At 43.7% G+C, this 24,804-nt stretch overlaps 1 long non-coding RNA gene across 1 annotated transcript; it reads right to left on the reverse strand.

Annotated features, from left to right (window-relative positions):
* Positions 1–23,331: 23,331 nt before the first annotated feature.
* LOC144785543 (uncharacterized) lies at positions 23,332–24,481 on the reverse strand. The gene is made up of 4 exons (XR_013601954.1): positions 24,390–24,481; positions 24,191–24,278; positions 24,048–24,110; positions 23,332–23,595 (listed from the first exon to the last, which is right to left on the reverse strand). It is a non-coding gene; the product is annotated as an uncharacterized LOC144785543 (long non-coding RNA).
* Between the last annotated feature and the right edge of the window lie 323 nt (positions 24,482–24,804).

Genomic DNA, 24,804 nt, shown 5'->3' on the forward strand with positions numbered 1-24,804 from the left:
CCCATAAAAACTATACAAAAAGGTAGTAAAATAGGCAGCTATGTTGGTAGCTATATAAACAGAGCCATTCAATGGGAAAAACAAGACAATCAGATGGATCACTGACAGAATATCAAGGAGCAGAATATCGAGCTGCCAGAATATCGATGAGAAAATATCGAGTGACACATAATTATTATTTTAAATTATAAAATGTAAAAAAATTATAATTTCAAATATAATCACATATATATAAATAAACCTATAATAGGTGTTGGATAGCGGGTGGGTAAAAATTACTATTCCCACTCCAGTGGGTGCAACAGTAGGGAAAGTGTTGGATAGCGGGTGGTAAAAATTACTATTCCCACTCCAGTAAGTGCAACAGTAGAGAAAGTGTTGGGTAGCGGGAGGGTAAAAATTACTAACCCCACTCCCGTGAGTACACCAGTAGGTAAAGTGTTGGATCGCGGGTGGGTAAAAATTACTATTCCCACTCCAGTGAGTGCAACAGTAGGGAAAGTGTTGGATAGCGGGTGGGTAAAAATTACTATTCCCACTCCAGTGAGTGCAACAGTAGGGAACGTGTTGGATAGCGGGAGGGTAAAAATGACTATTCCCACTCCAGCAAATGCAACAGTAGGGAAAGTGTTGGATAGCTGGTGGGAATAATTTGATATTCACACTCAACCAAGTGTAACAGTAGGGAAAGTGTTGGATAGCCTAAGGGAATAATTTAGTATGCCCACTCCTGCAATATAATTAACACGTAATTTGTTTTCAAAATTAATTTACCTTTCACCATTTTCCCTTATAAACGTTACCTACAATATTCTAAAATATAATGAAATTAACGTCATTAATTAAAAATTAATTAACTAAAAACAATTAACAATAACATAAATAACCATCAAATCTAAATTAATACTCAAAAATTACTTTTAATAAATATAATATAAAAAATAATAAAAATTACATTAAAACTAAATTACTTCCTACCCTACTCCCCTATCAACCCTCAACCTACTCCTAACAAAAGTACACAACTAGCATATTTACAAATAATTATTAATAATTATTATCTAATTAATTACTAATTAATAAAACAAAACTAATACAATTAACATAATTACCAAATAATTATTAATTGTTATTAATCAATTTGTAATTAATTAACATTAATTAACTTAATTAACAATATAAATTATTAAGTACAAAATTATTAATAAATAAATAAATTATGACATTAATTACAAATGAATTACTTCCCACCCTATTCCCCTAAACCCACACTCCGCTACATAATTACACAAAAATTAATTAACATAAAATTCATTACTTTAAAAAAATTCAAACGTACATTACAAAAGTAATACATACTTCTAATACATATACTAACACTTAAAACACTAAAAAATAGTTATTTTTAACAACTATATTATGACTGTCGATATTACTAACTTCGATACTATGACAATCTATATTTCTTACCTGCATTTGGATATTCTGCACCACTATATTTTTGACAGTCGATATTATGTCCACTCAAAATTTCAAACTCGATATTTTGCCATTTCAATATTTAAAATTCGACATTTTGACTGTTCACCCAATCATATATGTAATTTAATTACTAAACAGAATTGAATCATGCACTGACAGACCAAATTGGTCTGACATTAGTAAAAAAAAAAGGTGTTTAAGTTTGGGTGTAACACACAGACAATATTGGTTTTTATTTTATGAAGTATGACAAAAAGGTGTAGTATCATTTTAAGGCCATTCACAGGAGGCTAAAGGCCGAGTGCAATGTATATAAGAAAAAGTATGGAGGAAGCCAAGTGTTAATCAGTGAGGAAGCACAAAACTGTTAAATAGCAAGAGTAAAGTTGATGTGAGAAGAGGTGCAGGCAGGATCAACTGACAGTGTCCCGCTGGTCCCACAATTATCGGGTGAGCCGCCGATGTCCCTACCCCCTAACTTACCCATCCAATGAAGGCAGGCTGGGACTTCTTTATTACATTTCAGTATTTACTTCTACTTAAAGGCTATTTTGTCTGGAGTCAAGCTATCCTGGCTGAAGACGGCTGATAGCCAGAAACCGGTTCTAGGATGCTTGATTCCGGTCCAGGAAAGACATGGCTTGGCAGTTCGGGCTGGACTGTTCCCATGAGGCACAGGGTCAAGGCTGATTTGCATACGGCCATGTCTGAACTGGGGTGGTGTGGAGTGCAACAAAACGATGGATTTAGGCCCAGATCTCTGTACTGGGGTGAATGTATGACATTGTTCTGCATTCTGTCCATCAACTGTTGTTTTGTATTTTGTCGGGACCACAGTAAAGAAAATGTGTAGTATCATGCGGTGTAATTGCCTAAACTGTGATTAATGGGAAATCGTTGTACAAACATGTTTTTTGAACTATAAAAACTTAACATAAGCAACTTGTGGTAAGCTCATTCTTCCCGATGAGTCACTATCACTTATCACTACATTCTGTGGTTGGACATTTAGGGCCCCATTAGGATGGCGGGCGGATTGCCCCCGCCGGGCCGGCAGTGGTCACCGCCGGCCCGGGGGGGGGGGGGGGCAATCTGCTGGCAATCCTAGTATAAAACACCCCGCCATATTATTATGGCTGGGGGGGTCCGTGGTGGACGGAAAGACCGTCCGCTGCATTTCCGCCCCGGCCGACTTGCGATCGGGCGGAAAAGGCTGCAATATAGTGGCGGTGTCTGTTTGACACCGCCAGCCCTATTACAATGTGCATTACGGAATGCCTTTCCGTGGCGGCATTGCCACCACGGAAAGGCATGCCGAGTCTGCTAGTTGCGGGCCCCTAAGGACTCCAGGGGGTGGGGGGTGCACATGGGGGCTACCTATGGTACCCCCCTGCAGTTCTATGCACAACATGGCAGGCACCGCGCGGTGCCTGCGATGTTGTGCATGGAAGTGCACAACATGCCTCCCTAACATTGTGGCGGGCGGTGCTGAGTGCACCGCCCACCACAATGTTAGGGATGCAGGATGCGCCCGCCACTGTGGCGGGTGCCTCTTAATAGCACCCACGGGACCCCCGCCCATATGGCGGGTGGCCCATTTCCATGACGGGATGGCGGGCCGACAAAGTCGGCCCGTCATCCTAATGGGGCCCTTAGTTTCATCCCTACAATGAGAATACAAGTTCCAGAATTCAACTACTACTGACTTAGGAGCCAGGACTGCTTAAATGTGTTACACATGACCTAGGGTCACTCAGCAACCTGAGTAATCTAGTCAGCCATAGATAAAGAAAGCACTGATATTTAAGAAATTATTATTATTATTAAGGCGTTTTATATAGTGCTGGCCAGATCTGGGGGTATTGGAGTACTTTACAACAGTTTTTTTGCTTTTTTGAAGGAGTCATACAATAGAGCAGTGTGATACATATTGGTTCACAAGTCCAAGTGTGCTGTGCAGCATTGTGGTAGTACGTGAGTCCTGAGATAACCTTGTTGAGTGCACGTTGTCTTGGGTTGAACCTCTTTGGGGGGGAAGAACAGGAAGGGGTCAAAGAGCAGGGAGGAGGTAGGTCTTTGTGAAACACTGTCTGGGAACAACGGCGAGCAGGGATTTGGGAGGGTGCGGGTGAGGAAGAGGACTTTTAGGTGTTTTTAAATTTTGTGAAGGACGAGATAGTTCTGATATTAGTTCTGATATCTGCTAGGATGGAGTTCCAGATTTTGGGCGCGTTTCCAGCGAAGCACCGTGCGGCGGTTTTTTGTTTGCGTGTTTTCATAGGGATGAGAAGTAGAGTATTGGAGCTCCTGAGGTTCCTTGTCTGACCAGCCCTCTTGAGTTTGGCAGCCAGGTAGTCAGCTTTTCCTGTGTGCAGGGCTTTGTGCATGAGGCAGGCAGTTCTGAAGCTGCCACGCAATTGCCGTTGAGAGCATCCATAGATTTTAGCCATTCTGAAATTTGAGGGTTCCCTTCTTTGGTGGAGATGAGGAGGATCTCAGTTTTATCTTGATTTAGTTTTAGAGACAGCCAATGTTTGATTTCTTTTACAGTGTTATTTAGTCTGTGAATGTCATCTATGGAGGAGGTTTCTAGAAAGTTCTGGGTGTCATCTGCATATAGGTGGAAAGGAATGTTGGCATTTTTAAGTATGGTGGTGAGGTGTTCTATGTATATGTATATGTTGAACAGTTGTGGCGAAAGCACTGAGCCTTGGGGACGCCTCGCTGACGGTAGGTCGAAAGTAAAGTTTTAGATTTTTATCCTTTGTGAGTGGCTGTGTAAGAAGGAGGAGAACCAGCGTAGGGCCACCTCATCAGCACCTACCCTTTCTTGTAAAGCCTTGATGAGTAGTTGGTGATAAACTGTGTCGATAGGTCCAGGAGAATGAGTAGGCAGCATTGATTGGTATCAAGGGATTTGTGGATATCGTCTGTGATGTTTAGGATCGGGGTTTCGGTGCCATTGCCTTTTCTGAAACCTGATTGGTGGGAATTAAGAATGTTGATGTTGTCCATGTGCTGAATCAGTTGTAGGAGGACGCATTTTTCGAGGATTTTGGATAGGAGGGGGAGATTGAAGACGCGTCTGAATTATTTAGGACCTGTTTTTTTAGTAGTGGAGTGACTTGGCCAACTTTGAGGCATTCAGGTATGATGCCAGTTCTCAGGGAGCTGTTGATGATCTTGCACCAGAATGGGGCTATGGAGAGTTTCAGTTTTTTGGTCAGTTGGGTGGGTATAGGGTCAAGGACGTGAGAGGCGGGTTTGGAGGTGGAGATCAGTTTGAGGATCTCGGCTTCCGGGATGGGGTTGAAGGACTTCCATGTTTTCGTGGGGTGCTTGCACGTGCTGCCTATTGTCACTGGGGGCAAGCTTTTGCAGGCGGGGTTGACGTTGATGTCCAGTGAGAGCTCAATCTTGGTGATTTTTCCTTTGAAGAAGTTGGCGAAGTTTTTGCACAGGTCCTTGGAGGCCTGCATTAAGAATTCGGGGGCTTGGAGGTTTGTTGCCTGATGATTTTAAACAGTTCGTTAAACCTGTTTTTTGCGCTGTCCAGGGTGGAACAGAAGAAGGTGGAGTTTTCACTGCTGATGTATTTTTTGTACTTCCTTCGAGCTGCTTTGAGTTGTTTGTGTAGGTTTGTGGAGGGGTTGCTCCTCCATAGTCATTCTGTAGCTCTAAGTTGTCTCCTTTTGTTGTTAATGTCCGTGTTGAACCAGGATCTGGATGGGATGTACCGTTTTTTTTTTGTTTCAGGGGGGCTACTTACTCTAGAATGGATGTCATGGTTTTATTGTAGTGGGCGGTGAGTTCTGTTGTGGGAAGATCATCCGTGGAGGCAGTGAGGAGGGAGTTAACCCTTTCCTCTAGTCAGTCATGTTGATCTGAGTGAGGTTTCCAGTCCATTTAGGAGGGTCATGGGTGGCGGGTTGGAATGTGATCGGTTAAATGAGGTGGAATAGGATTAAGTGGTGGTTGGACCAATCCACGGGCAGTGTGTGGTCTATCGTGACTGTGTCGCATTGGTCGATAATGGCATTTAGGATTGCTCTTTTGTTGTGCGTTTCCTCTGAGCAGTGTTGGGTAAGGTTGTTGCTGTGTAGCAGCTCATTCAGGTTCTGGATTAGCAGGTTGTTTTCTTCATTCCAGTTGAGGTTGCACAGAATTAGGTTGTTCGCATCTCGGAGAGAGCAGTGGGCAATCAGGTCGGACAGGTGTTCGGTGAATGCGGTGGTGTTGCCTGGGGGTGGTAGATAAGGTGGCAGATTAGTGTTTTGTTGTTGCTAGTGTTAATGTTGGCAGTTAGGCACTCAAAGGTGTTGTATTTGAAGGGGTCTATTTCCATTACAGAAATATTGTTTTTGCGGATGATTGCTATGCCTCCACCTCTTTGGTCTTTTCTATCTTTGTTGGTGATTGCAAAGCCTGGGATGACAAGAGTATCCAAGAGTGGTAATGAGGAATCATTAAGCCATGTCTTGGTGATGAATGCTGTGTCTATGGCGTGGGTGAGGATGGATTCCGCTAGCTCTGTGGCATGCTTGGCGGCTGGTCTGCAGTTTATGAGCATGCAGTTGTTGAGGATCATCTCTGTTTTGGGTTTCTTCGTTCGAGGGCAGAGGGGATGATAGTGCAGGTGTCTGGGGGTCTAGGGGATTTGGGAAGGGCCTGGTCTCTTTCTAGTCTGGTGATCACCTGAATTTTGGATTGGAGGGTGCCAGTTATAGGATTGTCGTACGAGGAAGCGAGGTCTGACGCTTCACTCTCAGACATTGCATCTCTAGTTCTTTTGGGTCTCTGTGTCTGATTAGAGAGGGGGGTAGAGATCCATCTCTGGTGGGGAGCCTTGGAAGGCCTTTGTTGTGTGGTGGTGGGGAAGGAGGGGATAAGGTGAGGCTTATGGGGCACAGCGAGGTTAGATAGGATTTAGCTAAAGCCTTGGATTATAGTTGCTGTCTGGGTTTCAAGACCTAACCACAACTTACTGGGCCTGATTCACAAAGGTAAAAGTACACTTTTGTGTAAGTTTACGATTTTTTGCTATTCACAAAGAGATTTACGAGTAGTATCTTTACAAGTACAGCGTCTCCGCACATAAAAAGAAAACAAATGGACTGTGTGTTAATGAGAATGTTCTCTGTGCATCATGTTGCTCAGAGAGGGGAGACTGGAGGAGATAGGAGAATGCTTTGACTTTTAGTAGTTATTATGATGATTCCACTTCTGACGATATAACTGCTTTAGGTGGAAATTCCTCGGTTAAAATTTTGTTCCCATCCTGTATCAGCTCCAGGTTGAAAGTTTGCTACTTTAGTATATCTTTCTCATCACCACTTAACAAATCATCTGACATATGCGTCAGGTGGAAGACCATGACCACTGGCTACAAATTTGCTAGCAATAAGTTACTTTCAATCCGATGTTCATATCAAATTAATCCTAACAATGAGATCATTACCCAATGACATTCTGCATGATATCACTGCAACAAAGCAGAAAGGATCTTAGTAGTGTGCCAACAATCTGTATGTAGTAAAATGAAAAGATTAAAATGGAGCTCGATAAACCACAACATCATAAAGGGGTTGTAGAACTAGAGAGAAATTAAGGGGCCCATTAGGATGGCGGGTGGACTTACGTCCGCCCGCCACCCTAGCGGTGATGGGACCAGCCGCCAGTGGTGCAGAGGTCCCGCAACGGCGATTAGGATGCCACCACCACCGTGGTGGTGGCATCCTCCATTCCCAGCCTTTTGGCAGGCGGTGCTCACAGCACTGCCCGCCACAATGCTGGGAATGCACTGCATGCATTGTCATGCACAAGGTGACAAGCACCCCGAGGTGCCCTGCCACCATGTCCATGACAAAGCAGGGGGGTACCATAGGTACCCCCCATGTGCACCCCCCCATACCCTGGGGGCCCGCAACGGGCCCCTGAAAGCAAAATCTGCATGCCTTTCCGTGGCGGCATTGCCGCCACGGAAAGGCATGTTTCCGCCCCCATGCTAATATGGATGGTGGTGTCTAGGAGAAACCACCACCAAATTAAACCCTTTTCCGCCCTGTCGACTTGTGGACCGGGCGGAAAAGCAGCGGACGGTCTAATCCGTCCGCCGCGGTACCCCTGCCATACTAATATGGCGGGGGGGGGTAATGGGTAAATGGGTGGCGGGTGGGGAAGGATGTAGGGCGGATCTCCACCGCCTTGCGCCATGGCATTCATCAGGACCATGTAAGTGTCACTTTGCTACAATACTGCCCTTTTGCCCTCTATCTGGAGAACTGACGACGTCAAGGCCGGTCCCCGTGAATCACGCATATGGAGGACCGAGTAAAGGTAGAATCAGACATTTGGTCTGGTTTTGAAACAGACCAGACTGAAGTTGGTTCTGAAGATACCCATATAATTAAGTATGGTTTTTCTTTGTGTTCACATATTGTAGCAGAGTGACACCTAGATGGTCCTGATGAATGCAATGAACCTTTTGGTCAACCGGGCAGAATCATGTTGACCTGACCAGATAGGGAACATCCTTATCCCTGTCGCACACACACTGTTTTTTAATACTGTCCATTGGGATACTCATCAAATCTTTCCCTTTTGAGGCAGTTTTAAATCACTTTTTGAATTATTTTTTGCACTCTGCCCCTCACTCACTTTAAACATTGAAGTATAAAACATCTCATGCTCCTCTCCTGAGGGAGAGTTGTAGCCCACACAGTGCACCTTGCGGGCACTGTGTGCAAGAGGGAACCCAATGATGAAGCATGTCACCTATGGGTGAGTGAGGGTTCTCGTCTTTAGAAAGCTAATGCCCCACCCCCGCAACCCCTTTTTAGTCTGTTTATTAGGACATTCACATTCACATGCTAGGTTGTGACACCATCTGGTTGCCTTTTGTGTGTATTACACAAAGATCCTTCCAAATATTTAGATACTTGGGCACAAGTACTCAACTGATTACACCCGTAGTTACAGATCTGGATATCACTAATACGAAGAAAATATTATCAAAAACTTCCCTGGGAAGAAAAAATTAATCATAACAACATACAGTGGAAAGACATTGAATAGAAGGATCAAAGTAAACTTTTGGAGTTTATTGATGGCCTGGACATACCCAAGATTCGATGAGCAGGGAATGGATTGGATCCTAACGCTTGGACAAAGCACATCTACATACTATATGGTTCGCAAGAAGCCAACAAGAACAATGTCTTAACAATACATAACAAAGGCTTAACTCCCACTAAGTCACCCAACAGTACACAACAGGAAGAGAACTTCAGCAAATACCAGGTCAGGTAAGCCATACGGTCCTGCAGGTTAAATGAGGTGCAAGGGCGATATGAAATTCCTGGTTCAGTATACACGTCTGAAGTTAATAATTGAGCAATCAGACTGCACACTTTTTTCTGCCGTTCTTTTCAAATGACATGTGTATCTGAATCCTGGAAAGGATCTATCTAACCCTGACAGCTAATGACTCATAGCAGTTTTTGATGTACATCAAAAGCCTATAGGCCTAATTCCGAGTCTGGCGGTCCAGCCACCACCGCACCGGCAGTCCAACCGCCCTATTATGAGTTGGATGATTGGACCACCATTGCTCCGCCACTGCAGCCAGGGAACCATCATTCCCTGGCAGTGGCGCGGTGGTCAGGGCCTCAGTAATATGCTGGTGGTGCTGCTGCCGCACCAACATGCATATTACGAGTTTCAGGACCACCAGCGGTGTCATGGAGGTCTTTCCTCCATGAAAAGGTTGGCGGTCCTGAACCAAAAGGTGCCCTAAAGGGCTCGCTGTTGCCCATGGGCAATGGGATGAATGCAGGGAGGCACAACATGTTCAACATGCACCCAAGTTCCTGCAAAGCATGGACTTTACAGTCAAATCCGTGCAGGAACTGTTTTTCGCATTCCCATTGTGGTGCCCATTTTCAGATGCACCACTGTGGGACTGTCAAAGACAGCCCACCAGACACAAGAACACTCATAATACAGCGGGCAGTGCAACCACTGGTCTTGCGGTGTGGGAGCGGACCGCCATAATGGTAGTCTGCTCCGACGCCGCCAAACTCGTAATTAGGCCTATGTCAGAATCCTCTTTCAAGATTTAAAGTATTACCTTTCTATCAAACCTACTTTCAACCCAAATACAGCACAGTCATTATCATGTTTGCACTGTCCTACATGGCGCACATATCTAACATGGCGCACACATCTATCAGCTATTCATGCCCCTCTTCATTTGAGTAATTCGGAGACTACTCAGCAGCCTTCAACAAGGTTGATTGAAGTATACTGTGGGCAAAACTGAGAAATTTGAATATACCATCACCACTACTGATAGGAATTATGTCACTATAGAGAGCTACCTCAGTCAGAGTTCGACCGGGCCCCGGTAACCAATTCACAGAACCCATTGTAACAACTGATGGACTTAGGAATGCTTGCTAGACCCATTGTTAGCTTCCTTGTACATGGCTGATATCACAACAGCATCAGCTAGAGGAAAAACCTTTCCACCCAGTATAGGAACACCAAAGATTCAAATTCTGAAGTACCCTGACAATTTAGTATCCTGAATCAAGCAAATGTTCAGAGAGTCTGAGATTATCTACATAACTTTAATAAACAGAAAAAATTAATAGCAAACAAACCAAAAACCAACATTAAGATTTTTGTGAAATACAAGGATAAAGCTGAAAAAGTGTTTTTTATGGTTCAAGGAAATTGGACTATTCAATTTTATCTTAGAATCTAGTTGTCCAACAACAACTCTTGTAGATATATTACCTGCATAAAACAGTGCCTCTACTCTTATTCTTGCAATCTGTACAATCAATGTAAAACCTAAGTGCTCGTCAGCTGTTGCCATCAATTAAGTTAATTAAAGCTAATTTCCTGCCAGCACGTTCCTTCAGGCTAACTATTCTTCCAGCCAAAACTGGACCACTGTTACAAAAATTGCAATGTAAAATTTTCATGAAAGTACACCATCCCCCAACTTCTTCGTAGCGTCCCGAGATTCATCTAAAACTCGGCTTACAAAATCAGAAACTTGCCCATAATGCACCCTTCCTAAAATACTGCTATTGCAACAAACACTCAACAGCTGATACCTTAAAGTTTCATTTAATTAAGGTAATTAAAGTAAAATATTCCACCAAAAATATGTGGGTGAATCAATATGCCAGAGCCAATACAGAACTGGAAATAATTATCAAATGGTCGAACATAAAATCCAAATTAGCATGAGACACTCTGCTAAAAACTATGAGGGGCTGGTTACGATGGCGGTCGGTTAGACCACCGGCCACTATTGCTGCGGACAGCAGACCTCCTGATAAACATACGGCAGTCCAACTGCCGCATTTCAATTTGTTTGCCGTTCTGGCAGTCAGAAAGTGCTCTTTACCACAGCTGGGGCATGCGGCAGCCAAGGAAATGGGCCACAGCACATGCCAGGGCTGACACCACCTCCTGCATGTCCATGCACCATGCGCCATACACCATGTCGTATGTAAAAAATATTGGAAAAGAATATCGTTGACGCTAATATCATCAAATGATATACAAAAATATTGCTCTTTAATATACATAGAGTTTAAAGTTGTAAATGTTAAATATGTTTAATATGTAAATGTAATATAATGTAAATTAAAAATATGTCACTGATATTTAATATCATATATTAATATATACTTATATAAGCATGAAAATACATATATACATTTTTGCACTTATATATATATATATATATAATTGCTATGTATAATTATTGTTAATTAGTTAACAATAATTATTTGTTAATTAATTATTATTTAATTAGTTTCCAGCCTATATTCTTGCAAACCTAGCATCCCACGATTAAATTATAAGTACAATAAATCAATATTCCATACTTTACATAGTTAAATATCAATAAATTATTCATCAACAATCTATATAAATCAAAATGTAACCGTTCGTTCAAAATCTCAAATCTCCAAAAGTTCTTCACCGATTGCTTTGAAATTTTTACACCACGTACATTCGAATATGCAAGTTTTTATATATACACAACGTTGGATTCGAATATGCGCGTGTCGAATACGTGAGTGTTTTTAATCGAAAGCACAGACACATAAAAATGTCAATGTGCGTTTGATAAAATCTTAAATCTCCAAAAGTTCTTCATCGATTGATTTGAAATTGTGACACAACGTTAAATTCGAATGAGCACATGTTTATATATACACAACGTTGGATTAGAATACGCGCGTGTCAAATACGCGCGTATTTTTAATCTAAAGGATGAACAGACCCTATTGATTGGGTTGCTGCGCAACAACTACAATAGATGCATAGAGACAATAGTCTACATATATTAGGATGGACAGTTGGTGTCAGGATGGCAGACCAGGAAGTGGGTGGAGGGAGGGTGGAGTAGTTGGTTCACTTGGCAACATTAAGAAAGGACGCACAGAGACAATAGTCTACATATATTAGGATGGACAGTTGGTGTCAGGATGGCAGACCAGGAAGTGGGTGGAGGGAGGGGGAAGGAGGTGGTTCACTTTGCAACATTAGCGCATGTTTACATATACACAACCATGGTTTCGAACATATGCGTGTCCAATACGCGCGTGTTTTTAATCGAAAGGCCGAACAGACCCTATCGATTTGGTAGCTGTGCAACAAATACAAGGGCCGCATATAGACAATAGTCTACATATATTAGGATGGACAGTTGGTGTCAGGATGGCAGACCGAGAAGTGGGTGGAGGGAGGGGGGAGGAGTTGGTTCATTTTGCAACCCGAACAGACCCTATTGATTTGGTTGCTGCGCAACAAATACAAGGGACGCATATAGACAATAGTCTACATATATTAGGATGGACAAAAACATATTGTATACCCACAAGCATTGTGAAATTAAACATATTAGAAACGTGCCCTTACTCTTTTCTTTCTCTTCCTTTTAACCGGACTAAGCCACAGCAACGCATGGCCGGGTACAGCTAGTTAATAATACATTGTTAATTAATTATTACTTAATTAACTTCCCACCTTACACCCCGACAAACCTAGCATCCCACAATTATAATATAAGAAAAATTAATTTGTTTTCCGTAAATTACAAAAACTAAAAATCAATTATATAATTCATTAACAATTAATAATAAATTGTTAATTAATTGTTACTTAATTAACTTCTACCTTATAGCCCTACAAACATAACACCCTGCAAATAACGTGTAATGAAAATAAATCAGTATTACATAAATTACATAACAAATATCTATCATATAAATACATAAAATGTATTAAATCATTCTCACATATTTATTACCTAATTAACTTCCCACCCTATCCACCTACAAACCCAACAACCTGCTACAACACTATGAATTACTATTAAAAAATGTATAAAACATTCTAAATTAATTAAAATAACAGGCAATATTTTGCTCCCCCCGCACGCAGCTCCACCTAGTAGTGGTAGGCCCTCTAGTGCCCAGGTCCTGAGTTTGAGGGCCTCCTCCACCCACAGGATCCCGCCTGTACCTCATCCCTTGCGGCACAGTGGCCCTGTAGTGAGCTCTTGTTCCTGTCTGCTGTTGGTTCTTTTCTTTTTTCCATTCACTTTATTGCCTTTATCTGTCTTTTTTCCTGACTATTTTTGATGCCCAATTTCAATTCAGCTCTCTACTTTACTCTGGTTCGCTCTTGTGCCCACTCCCCTTCCCGCCCTCACCGCTGCTCGTTCCCCACGGCGTGCCCCCATGTCTGCTGCTGTTTCTTTTCTTTTTTTTCCTTTTTCTCTTTTTCTGACATTTTTCCTGCCTCTTTCTGCTGTCCAGTTTCAATTCTGCGCTTTACTTTTACTCTGGTTTGCTCTTGTTCTCTTTCCCCTTCCCACCCTCGTCGCTGCTTGTTCTCTGCAGCCCCACTCCTGTCCAGTACTGTTTCCTGACTCCCATCTGACCAGCCCTCCCGCCTCCCCAACATTACTTGATGTTGATGCTGCATGTCCGCACTGGTGGCGCATCACAGGCTAGCTCGTCTGCGCCCGTCTGGGCCTGGACTGCATCCAGTGCAACGGACCCTGGTTCCTGCAGTTCCCACCGGTATGACACCTGCACCCTCCAGGCACTCAGTCCTGGACATTCCACCACCTGCCACCTCGCATCATCGAAGGACACCTAAGGCCAGTTTACCTGCCGCAACCGTGCCTTCTCCTGCCTCCGCACACCAGACCCACCAACCGCACGACCCTAAAGAACTGGATCTGACCACCTAAGCTGCATCCTATCCAACAACGGTTCCCTCAAAAGACACGCCATGGAGATCTGGTACCTGCACGACTCCATCTCCCCCGACATCTCCTCTTTCACGGAAACATGGATTACCCCCACCTTTGTCTCGGACAGCGCAACCGCCATCTTGGACGACTATAAAATCATCAGACAAGGACCACGCCAACTGGCCGGGAGGAGGCATCGACATCATACACATAACACCTGCCGCCTCACTACCAGCTCTGACAACCACTCACTCGACATGGAACACCTCCACTTCCAGATCCACATCCAGACCAACCCGATCCCCACCCTCCATGGCACCCTTGTCTACAGACCTTCTGGACCCTGCCCCTTCAACAAAGCCGTAGCCGACTTCATTGCACACCACGCTCTTGCCTCAATTGACTATATCCTCCTCAGCAAACTCAATTCCCACCTGGACAAATTTGACAACCACAACACCAGATCCCTACTGGCGTGCCTCGCCACCATCGAACTAAAACACCTTGTCACCTCTCCAACCCACTCAGCAGGATGCACATACTACCCCATCTTCTCGGCAAAGAAATAAAATCTCCGTCAGCCACACCACAGTGCTACATTGGACCGACCACCACTGCATCCACTTCTACTTCACCAAACCCACCGTACACCACCACACCCACCGTTATCCTTGCAGAAGCTGGAACAAGGTCACTAAAGACCAGCTCACCACCTCCCTCAACAAAACCTCACCCTGACATCCACAGACACCAATGTCTCAGCATGGAACCTCCACATTTGGATCTCCAACTGTGCCAGCACACTGGCTCCCCTGAGGGACCTGCAGATCGCTCGAGTGAAGATCGAGGAGGAGCAAGAACTTGGCAGACCACGCTGCCTTCAAAACCGCCATCACCACACCCCCATCGGAACAACAAAGAAAACAGCCATACAGCAATGCATCACTTCCACAGCAGACATTCTCACCTCTCAAGATCTTTGCAAAAACCGCGCCACCTTCTTCCACTGCGCCCAATGTCTCTGGACCCCAGCAGACCCTGCCCAACTGGGCACACCCCTCACCTTTGATGACACCCTCAGGATCATGAAGAGCATCCACTCCAGACCCCTTCCCTCACCACATACTCAACATAACTGGCACCTCCATCGCCCCCAAACTCCGCTGCACCATCAACCACTCCATCAAGTTCACCGCCTTCCCTGAAGACTGGAAAAACACAGAGATCAAACCACCTGCCGAAGAAACCCTCTGCTGCCCCGATAGACCTCAAGAACTACAGCCCTTTCTATCTGCCCCCCTTCCCATCCAAAATCCTTGAGAAGGCCATGAATGCCCAATTCTCCAGGTTCATCGAAACATAACCACATCCTGCACATCACCCAATCGGGCTTAGAAGCAACCACAGCACTGAAATTGCTCTCTTCGCCACCTCAGACTACATCCACACTGTTAGACTTGGCATCTTTGGCAAATGTTGTGACAGATGCAGATTGGGTGAAGATGTGTGAGGAGGATGTACACATAAATAAGGTGAAACAATTAATAAAGAGAGGTTGGCCACCAAGTAGACCTTTTGAACAAGCTTTGCTGAGTTTTGTGCAAGTGGCATGCGAGTTGCGTGAGTAGAATGGAATGTTGTTAATAAATTATTTGTTTGTGATATCAGTTGGACTTAGACACAAGCTTACGGGGTTTATTATTATTTTTTTAATTATTTTTTATTTATAGTGTTATAGAGCGCGAACCAGACCCATGAGGGCATCAGAGCGCTTTACATGATTAAGGGGTAGTATACAAGTGTAGGGACGGGATGGATCAAATTAGGAAACGTAGGGATACATTATACAAGAAAAGCATGCTGCATGTTTAAAGTCCAGGCTACATGTGATATAAAAATGAAAATAGGTAGATACATTATACAAGAAGGCACACAGTCTCAGCTCTTGGGGGGATGCCCAGGGGATGCCCAGGAGTGCAGAATAGGTATCATCCGTAGAGGCCATGGATATTGCCGAGGTGGAGAGTGGGGCAAGTCAATGCGGTGACTGTAAAGTATTCGAGGTATTTTCCCATTAAGAAGGTTTTGATTTCCTTCTTAAAGTGTGCCAAGGACGGAAGTCTTCTAATGGCGGGTGGGAGAGAGTTCCAAATTCTTGGCGTGGCCCCAGAAAAGGCCCGATTGTAGGTTTTGTTCTTCCGGAAGCGTGCTGATTGCAGCAGCAGGTTTTGGGCAGATCGAGAGTTTCTGGCTACTTCGGATACTATGAGTTTTTGTGTGAGAAATGAAGGGGAATTAGAGAAAAGGGCTTTGTGAGTAATGCAGGCCAATTTAAATTAGATTCTGGCCTCTAGGGGAAGCCAGGGCAGAGCTTTGAGGTGGGGGGAGATGTGGTTGAATTTCTTTGAGCCAGTTAGGAGTCTGGTGGCAGTGTTGAGGCAGGCTTTCAAAGGGGCCAGGGAGTTCTTGGCTGCAAGAGTAGAGAATTCATATTTAAGTCTGGAAATGACTAGTGCCTGGGTTGCCGTTTTAAGGTCGGCCACATCGAGGACGGGTTTTAGGTTTCTTAGATAACTCAGGTGGAATCTGGCCATTTTGGCCATCGAGTTTATATGGCCGTGCATGTACAGGCTGCCGTCAAGGGGTATTCCAAGAGATTTCGCCGAGTCAACAATGGTAGGAGGGCAGTTTAGTGCTGTGATTGTCTTGATCCATTCCTGGAATTTTGGATTGGGTTTGGGTGGGGAGAGCAGGAGAAATTCAGTTGTATTTGCGTTGAATTTTAGCTGGTTGGTGGTGAGCCAGTGGATTGTCAGCTTCAGGGCCTCGTTCAGGGAGAGAATGTCCTCAGGGGAAGAGATTTTTATGTAGATCTGAGTATAGTCAGCGTACATAAGGTAGGAGATGTTTGCGGCACGTATCACCTCGGTGAGAGGTTCAAGGTAAAGGTTGAAGAGGGTAAGGGACAGGGTTGATCCTTGGGGGACTCCAGCCGTAACCGGAGAAGGGGCGGATAGATTACCATTGATGAGGACTCTCTGTGAGCGGTTCTGGAGGAAGGATCTAAACCATTCAAGGACCATGCCATCCAGCCCCATCCTAAGTTTGAGGCGTTCTAGGAGAATTTTGTGGTTAACCGTATCAAAGGCAGAGGACAGGTCTAGGAGGATTAGGAGACAGGTTTTGCTTAGGTCTATGGCATGGAGGGCGTTATCTACTATGTGGAGGAGGGTGGTTTCCGTGCTGTGACCAGGTTTGAACCCTGATTGGAAGTCATCGATCAGGTTAAAGCTGTTGATGCGTAGGCTTAGCTGCTGTTGCACACATTTTTCCAGAACTTTCGCAAGGAGAAGGATGTTGGATATGGGTCTATAGTTCTCGGCGGAGGCAGGGTCCAGCGTTGTGTTTTTTTAGGATGGGTATAACTTGGCCAGCCTTGAGCGAGTCAGGAATTGAGCCCTGTAGGAGAAAGGCATTGATTATTGAGGTTCAGGAAGAGGTGATAACCTGAAAGGCGGCAGCTAGGCAGTTAGAGGGGAGAGGATCATTAAAGTGATTGTTCGGTTTTAAGGAGACAAAAATTCTCGAGACAGAATGTTCGTGATAGGTTTTAAACTTGGACCAGTGCGCTAGGTTTTTGGGTGAGGTTTGAGAGGACAGCGTGGAGAGAGAAGGTGGAGCAGGCAGATTTTGATTTTGGTTGTGAGTAGCGGATTTAAGTTAATTTCCAAGGGCAGAAATTTTGTTGCAGAAGAAGGAAGAGAATTCCTCGCTTTATTTTAGGGGTTTAGGTGTTTCTTTGGTGGTTTTCGCTAGTTTGTTAGATGGGTGTTTGACCAAGTCGAACAGCTTGCGAGGTCGATTTTTGGTATTCTCTAGTTCAGATCTGAAGAATTATTTTTTAGTGTTGAGGATTTTCTTATTGTAGGCATTTCTGGCCTGGCGGAGAAGTTTTCATATGTGCTGCTGAAGGGTGTTGTTTCCAGTTTCGCACCATGGACATGCAGGTGTTTCAAATACAAAAAAAATGCTATAACAACACTATTGGTGGCCAGGCATGGATGTTGCAGTGGAAAGTTTCATTGATAGATGTTCTATTTGTGTTAAATCTGATTAACATTAGAAGGTTACTAGTGAAGCAGCTGATCCTTTGGAGGGACCACAGAAACCATGGGAAAAGGTTTCTCTTGATTTTTCTGGACCATGCAATGTTTTGAGTCAAAACAAAAGATTTTAATTTGCATTGATGGATAGTTTTTCTTAATGGATTTGTCATGCTTCCATGAGTAATCTCACTACGGATGACGTGATAACGTTTTTGGATTATAATTTCAGTTCAAGGGTTTTCCTAAGATACTGATGTCAGATAATGGAGTGCAATTTGTATCATCGAAGATGTTGCAATACCTGGGCAAATGTGGAATCAAAGCAATTAGACGACCTCCTTATTGCCCGAAGGCAAAAGGCCAAGTTGAGAGGGCAAACAGATTTTTGAAAGACGGTATCCAAAATGCTTTGTTTAATAAGTAAGATGTCTATAAATGCCTTCGAGAAAAGGTACGGAGTTATCATATGACTCCACATTCAGCAACTGGAGTTTCGCCTTTTTATTTAAAGAGAGAGAGAGGTGGTAGTGTTTTTGTGACACCTCTCCTTGACAAGTCAGAGAGTAAAACTGAAAAGTTCAGTAAGGTTATCGAAAATGTTAAGAAAAATCTGAGTGAAAAGGCAGTTTCTAGCAAGGAGTATTATGACAGAGTGCACAGAGTCAAACCAAAAAATATTCTCGAAGGAGATTGGGTGTGCACTGTTGAACCACATATTGGTTTCAAAGGTGCTTCAAAATTCACTACACCAGTGCAGGTGGAGAAAGTATTAAGAAGTGCTCTGTTACTACACAAAATTCAGATGGTGGAATAAGGGATTGGTTGTAGCTCTTGAGTCTGGTCAGGAAAATATGTTCAGTATGGAGTTTGTGAAAGGTTGCAATTTCAGAGATATTTCCAAACAAAGCAGTTGCTTTTAATTCTGAAAAGTCTGCATGCAATAGTTGGTTTGTTCCCAATAAAATGTCATCGCAATGTTACGTTCCAAATGATGCTCCTAAATTAACTCCTAGTGTTGTCACAGCTTTGGACTGGTAACTTTCAAGACTCACTGTTGGATCCAATGCAAGGAGTCGCTAGTGTACCTGTAGTAAATTCTCATTGTGAAAAGTCAGTCACATCTTCTGTAACTAAAGGTTACAGAAGATGGTTAGTCGGATTTTTGCTGTGATAATAATTTGGTACCGAAATCAAACAGAAATATAAAATTATTGGGCACATTTAAGGATTATGTTTTGTAAATAGAAGAAATGTTTGTGTAGTGTAAGATGCATGTGCCTTACTTAAATTTTTTTTTAAGGGGCATGTTGAGTAAGTTAGATGGTGAAGTGTGTCATAATATGGCATCTTACTTAGGGCTCTATTATGAGACCGTCAGACTCGAGGGGGCATGGCAGTGGTGTTCTTCTGACTGTCCTATTACAATTAGGGCGGCTGGACTGCCAGTTTCCCGCGGCAGCTGCCAGGGACCTGCCATTTCCTTGCGGTGTTGAGGCAGTAAGGAGGCCGCAATATGCTTGGCGGGACCGCCACGGTCCCACAAAGCATATTACGAGATTTTGATGACGGCTCCACCGCCATGAAAAACATGGAGCCCTGGGGTGCATGCAGGGGGGCACAATGTGTGCCCCCCTGTGTGAATGAACCCCAGTTCCTGCACGGCATGGACTTTATAGTCCATGCTGTGCAGGAACTGCTTTTGACATTCCCATTGCAGGGCCCATTTTCAGGGCACTGGCATGTGAACATAAAAAAAGCCTGCCAGACACGAAATGAGAAATACTCATAATCTGGCGGGTGGTCCGACCACGGGTTTGTTGGTGTGGCGGCAGGGTGGACCCAGCACCACCAAACTTGTAATCAGACCCTATGTCATTGCCTTCTCATGCCGGAGTAGCATGGAATGCAGATGACTGTTTTGAAATGAAAACGTAGGAGTTGGGAGGTGACAGATGTATTTTCCTGCTCATCCCCATGGGCTGTAATTTTGTGAATAAAGATTTGAGGGCATAAGTACAAGCCCCAAACGCCACCACAATGTCACTTTTTTTGACATTGTGGTGGTGATAGGGCTGCTCCTTATGTACAAGGCAGTGTTAAGCCACTTGATGTGGCTCAACGCTGCCTTTTACATAAGGCACCCTTTCACGCTATGGTTAGCGTGGAAGGGGTGTGCAGTGGGTATTGTGTTGAGCGTTCCACTGCAAAGCCCATTGTATTTGACGCTGCCCCTATGTACAAGGGTGGCGTACATTGGAGGTAGCGCAAAAATTAAAGTCTTACGTTTGAAAAACGAGGAGAAATGCATTATTTCTCCTCGTTTTTGCTTTTACCATATATGCTATCTTGTGCAGGGGAAAAGCACGGCTGCCCCACATGCTTGTAATAAATATGGTGCAGCCTTGCGTTTCAGAAGTGGCAGAGCGTGTTGTTAAGCCAAGGAGGCTAACGACACGCTCTGCCACTTCCTAGTACATATCCCCTTTGTTTCCTATCAAATCTGGCAGACCTTTGCGGGTAGTATTTTTTCAGTTATATTTAGCAAGACAATTTTTTTCAAGTTGCAAATGTGGCAAAGATATGTTGAAAGGTCAATACCTTTCATTTCAGCTACTTCCGGTATATTTGAAATGAAGGCTTTACCTTCATAAACCCTTGGATGATCCATAATTTGCTTTAATCCAGTTTTGCCTCTGCTCATTGGGCTCTACGACGTTCATTTAAAGATGCTTTGACAACACTGAGATTCGCACAGAAAATGTTGCCCATATTTTCACACTTTTATGGATGGTTATACGCGCTGTTCTTCCTTAGTACAAATTGTACACATGAACAAAATCCTGGACGCTGGAAGGTTACCAGTGGAGTTTTGCACCCAATGTAGTTCTAAACTTTAAAATGAGCGTTCATATAATTTACTTTGCAGTCCGCAGGCATATTTTGTTTTATGAAAAATAATTAGCAACAGGAATTTGAGGAGGGTAGGACACTTTTTGGCAGTTATTGAAGAATCATAGATTCCGATCTGTCTGCCAATTCCATTTTTTGCCAACCAGTCACCGGAAAGGGAAAATAAATAAAAGCGGCAAGGAAAACGTGACTATAACGAAAAGAATGCTCCCTCCGCGAAAAAACGAAACCCACAAGATGAATGACATCAATCTTCGTTTCATTCCATTGAAAATCTTTGTGCCAAGGGAGTGCAATATATCTGTGATAACGTTCAGTAAAAACAGCTGCAAAGCCGTGCGTGGGTTACAGTAAACGTTCACACTGCGTCACACCACGAATTTTTCACAGATGATCATGCCACCTTAATTTTAAAGCGTTTATTGACATGAAGCGTCACCAAATCTCAAATCTTCAACTTGCTATTCTAACGATTAAGTCAGTCAGAAAATAATAGTGCTTGTTTTACATCTGAGCCTTAAGTAGACCATTCAAAATGAGATTAGAATGCTGTGCACTGACAGAGACTTTTTAGTTTAGGAGAGGTGGCAGGTTAGGGGCTTAGATAGTTCATGGAGTGTTGTCAATAACTGTGAGAGGACGGCAGTGTGTATGATAACGCCGCAGGTCATTTGGGGCTGCACTGGGACACTGTAATGCATTTAGTGAACATTCCAAGGTGAAGAAATAACTTGGAGGATAAAATGCTTCACCTTCTCATCCTCCACTCACTACTAGCACCTGCATGAGCACGAGAACAGCAGAGGCTTCAATAGCGTCAGGCTTCACTCGTGTCTTTGGTGGGCAGCTCATGGTATGGCTCCACCAGTTGGTGTGTGGCATTAGTGCCGGCTGCAAAAAAAAAACTTGAATTGTTACAACTTTTAGGAGGACTAAGAGAGCCCTGTTGTGTTCAGAGGATATGCTCCATCAGTCTAAGTTCCCACGCCTGATGAGACATGCTGGAAACATGCAGCCGGTGGTCTCCAGCCTCACCTTGGAATTTTCCATCTTGAGGGCTTCGATTTAGCCAGTGGGCAGGATCCAAAAATGTTTCCTTGGGAGGTTGCGGTCAGTGCCAAGGGTCTTGAAGCACCTTTCATGACAAGAGTAGAGGACTTTGCAGATTATCTACCAACCTCCCAATTTCCTAATGCCCTCACCCTCCACCACGTTTGTACTGCAGAATGTGCGTTTTAGAAATGGGGGTCTTTATTTGGCAAGGGTTTGCACCAAGGTCCAAGTAGGGACCCTTCCTTCTAGTCAAGATAAGGGAGTTACACTCCTAAAATAACCCCTGCTCACCCCCTTCGTAGCTTGGCACAAGCAGTCAGGCTTATCTTAGAGGCAGTGTGTAAAGCATTTGCACATAACCAACAGTGAACACAGTGTAACCACTACAAAAGGACATCACACCAGTTTAGAAGATTATCCAATATTTGTATATACTTAAGACAAGACCAAAAATGACAAAAATCTATAATACAGTACTTAGAAATCTTCAGTTATCAAAATAGGCCTGAAATAAAGTTCCTTAAAGTCGATAGCTCCATCTGGTACTATTACAACATCGTGAACAACAAATCCAAACAGTTCTGGCTTACCGCGGCATCGCGGGCCAGCTACGGTGTCAAGAAGACCGGCAGAGCAGTACCTTTAGAAATGCAGGGCATCGGTAACCTCTCGTTGAGCTCCAAAAGCCCAGCGGACGCAGGTGTTGGTTCTGGAGGTTGGTGCAGGAGTCGTCGTGCCCTTGAAGTCACATGCGTTGCAGATCCAACTCCTCGCGGTTGAAGTCAGGAGCGCCGGTGTCGGCAGGCATCGGGTGCTGCAGTGCGAAGTGCAGTGGAGGCAGCATGCGGTGCACTCAGGTCGTGGTGCAGGCAGCGGCTCGGTGACGGTTGTCCAGCGGCATTGGTTAAATCAATGCTGCGGTGCTCGTCACAGTTTTGGCAGGTCACGGTGCAAGCAGCAGCATTGTTGTTGCTGAAGTGCTGTCATCGGCTGATGAGCTGGAGTCGATGGCACTGGCATCGGTAGGCCAAGGCTGCGGTGTGGGATGAGGATGTTGCGTTGTGCAACTTACGAGTTGTGCCCTCGAACCACGGTGCAAGCAGAGGCATTGATGCCAGCATGAAGCAGCATCGTCGGGGATACCAAGGCGGGGGTGTGAAGTGAGGCGGTGTGAAGTGTGGTGCCCACAGGTCGCGTTGCAAGCGGCATCAGATGGTGTCGCTAATGAGACCAGGGTTCCGGTGCAGCATTGTGGCGGTGCTCTCTACAGTACAAGAATGTCTAGGCCCTTGGCACACCTTGTTATCCCTCTTTTTTTAACTGTTTTGATTATTGTTGATCAATTTGTTCCAACTGTTGCGTGCAATCAGGAATCATGGGGCTGCCTGTCCCCTGTCCATACTAAACTTCGAAAACTGGGTAGTGTACCAAAGTCACTCCCTAACCTGATGCACAGCTATTCTGCGTTTAACTACTATTCTTAAATAACATCCAAATTACTGCTTAAATTTGTGCATTTGTCATGGTTTTATTCACCAATTTTCTTTTTTAGATCATTTATATTTTTCTCATATTCATATTCAGTTCATACATATGTGTACAAAACAAAACAATTTATACATTCAATCTTTGGTGTGATAGAATTCACACTTTAACACAGCCCATAAATATATGTTGATGAGATACACCAACAGTTGAGGTTATAGCAGGCCCGATGCATTTCGGGACCCTGTCCCTTCTTCGGGGGCCTTCCTGTGAATGAAATTCATAAATGTCATAATTTTTACTTTACATTTCGAATTAATTGCTCATAGGGCACTATCAAGCTTCAAATCTACCACCAACATAACATTTTGCTTGTTCAGATCTACTGTCATTGCATGCATTTATATCGTTATTACATTTTATCTAGACATTACTAAATCAAAGCTCTGATGCACACTTATACTGATAGTCCTGGGTGTCTAATACATAATCTGTTCTCTGTAATCCCTTAGCGTGTGAAGATTTCTAGTATTTCTAGGGTTGGGTTGTGACTCATTAATAAGCATGATACTCCTTATATAGTGACTTTGGGTCGAGCTATTGTGTTTAAACACTATCACAACTGGTGAATTATTTCTACTGGCCTGTCTGTGTCAAGAAGTTTCGTGCATTACATGCTTTAGCTGAGTGTGTCTCAATAAGAAATGGATCCTTTTTACCTTCTCAGACGGAGTAAACTTCTATCAGCCCTTTAGGATGTTGTACTTTCAATCTGGTATATTCTGTAGGAAGAATACGTGCATTCTATTATACCGCTCAAATCTATACGTGAAAAATAAACAATGCTATATCTGCAGTTTACCTTGGGACGACGCTGACTGTTAAACTTATGGTTCCGTACTCGTGAGGGGATTCTGGTGTTACGGTTCTTTAAAGTTTCCGGGTCAGCTCTGTGCATGTAAAAAGTGATGAAAATCAGGTTTTAACTCTTGTGTAAAATTTAGTTAGACCGACATGGCTCTAACTCTAGGTACTACAGATTAATCACCGAGAGAACTCACCGGTTAGGCTTTGTAGCGTATCTGTGCTTACTTCGGTCCGTTTCTCTGTGCGTTCGAGCGGAAGGTGTGCGCTAGATGTCAGTCACTGAGAGACGTCAGTTCCTATATGGTTAAGGGCGCCATCTTGGAGTGGTTTTGACGGATTGTAATAGTGAGATATCTGACCCTAGGTGACGTCAGTGCCTGAATATTTAGAGGCGCCATCTTAGAAAGGTGTCATACTGCCATACTCTATACTGATGAGTCATATATGTGGACCAAATAAACTTTAATAAACTGTTAAGTAACACACACAACGGTTTGGGTGAATAATGGATCAATAAAGTGTGTTCAATGAGTGTAGTAAACACGTGATATGGTTCGTCTCTTATCTAAGGTGTGAACTTGTTTTATCTATTTTTAACATACGTGATGC

This window comes from Lissotriton helveticus, chromosome 10 (assembly GCF_964261635.1).
Source record: "Lissotriton helveticus chromosome 10, aLisHel1.1, whole genome shotgun sequence".
NCBI lineage: Eukaryota > Metazoa > Chordata > Amphibia > Caudata > Salamandridae > Lissotriton > Lissotriton helveticus.